Source organism: Acomys russatus, chromosome 7 (genome assembly GCF_903995435.1).
Source record: "Acomys russatus chromosome 7, mAcoRus1.1, whole genome shotgun sequence".
Classification (NCBI taxonomy): domain Eukaryota; kingdom Metazoa; phylum Chordata; class Mammalia; order Rodentia; family Muridae; genus Acomys; species Acomys russatus.
In genome coordinates this window covers 50,774,480-50,776,044 of record NC_067143.1, presented here as the reverse complement: position 1 = coordinate 50,776,044, position 1,565 = coordinate 50,774,480, and positions in this window count along the sequence as shown.

Genomic DNA, 1,565 nt, shown 5'->3' with positions numbered 1-1,565 from the left:
CTCCAGACTCCCCGGAGCCAGGAAGGGAGAGGCTGGGGCTGGGTTCAGCCTGGAGCCCCAACAGAGGTCCAAGCTGTTGTCCCACCAATCCATGCAAGAGTGGGAGCAATGAGTATCCCTAAAAACAAGGCAGGCCAGACTAAAGGGTCTTAGGGATAGCTCCCCTCCCCCACTCTGAAACCACCACCACCCCTCCCCCCACTCCAAGGGGCTGTGGGCAAGCCCTGCTATTCTTCCTGAGGGTGCTGGGCCACCTTTTCTCTGTAGGCTCCTTGCCACTGGGAGATGAGGATGATCACTCATACCCTGACCTTGCCCAGCTCAGGCCACACCCACCTCTCACTGGACCCCTGACTTGCCAAGATGCTTTGGGTCAGTGTGGCTAAGGAAGACATGAGTGTAGCCTGACTTGAGGTGGACAGAGTAGGGAGCAAACTGGGTCACACCATCAAGAAAGAAGCTGTCCCACCAGCCCCAGAACTATACTCAGGACCTACCTAGCACCCAGGGTTTGAGGGGGTTGTGTCATCTCCATACTAGCCACAGCCCCACTGGGTGAGCCCCATTCTTCTGGCTGGGAGACTGGCAGGGCAGGGGTTTGCTTGGGCTAGGGAGTGGACAAGGTACAGCTCCAGTAGGCTTCTCTTAGCATGTGGAGAGTGCAGGGGTGGGGCGGGGGGAGACCTGTAGTCATGGGATGTCCGCCATCAGGGCAGCCAAGCTAGTGGGAAAGACAGAGCTACTGTCATACAGGATGTTCAAGGCTCTGCTGAAGTGTGGGACAAAGCACAGTGGAGCTGGGGGTGGAGCGGGGTAGGGGGGAGGGGAGGAGGTGTTGACATGGACTGACGCTAAGTCTTAAACAAGTGCCAGGAACCATGTGCGCTCTTGGAGCACAGATTCTAAGCAAAGGAAAATGATACTTTGCCTTGCTTTGCCATGTCCTAGCCTCACTCTTAGATGTAGCCGGACTTCCTCCATCCTCTGCCTCCCCCCTCCTTCCTCCAGCTTTATCTCTTCCGGTTTCTCCTTGAGTCCTTCTCAGGATGGCTCCTCTGAAGCCCACAGGAGCCCCACAGGCTGTTCTATTCTACGGTCCATGGCTCCCCGTGGCCTTCAGGTTAAACCCAGACTTCCACGGGAGAGGAGCCTGTGTGATCTGCGATCCCTTCAGTTTCCAAGTGCCGAGGAAAGGTGAGGCCAAGGCTGTGGGGGCCTAGCTGCCTCTTCCGGATGCAGCAGGGCAGGCGGAACTTCCTGAGATAAAGGTAGCCAACGATGGAGCTGTGTGGCTCAGCCTGTCTCCGGGCCAGAGGAAATGGGCAGCCTTCGCACCAGTGATCCGCTGCATCCTCGGACATCCGCTAGTAAGGTGGGCCCAGAAGGGGGGAGATGTTCCCACCAACTGGCTGGGCTTGCTACCCCTGGCTTCCTCCTTCCAGAACCAAGCATATCCTAAAGGGCTTAGGGGAAGGGACTTGGAAGGACACACACAGGGTGTTGGAAACGGGCCTTTGCCAGGACCTGGGACACACACTGTACCCTACTGTGAGGGTCCCATTGGT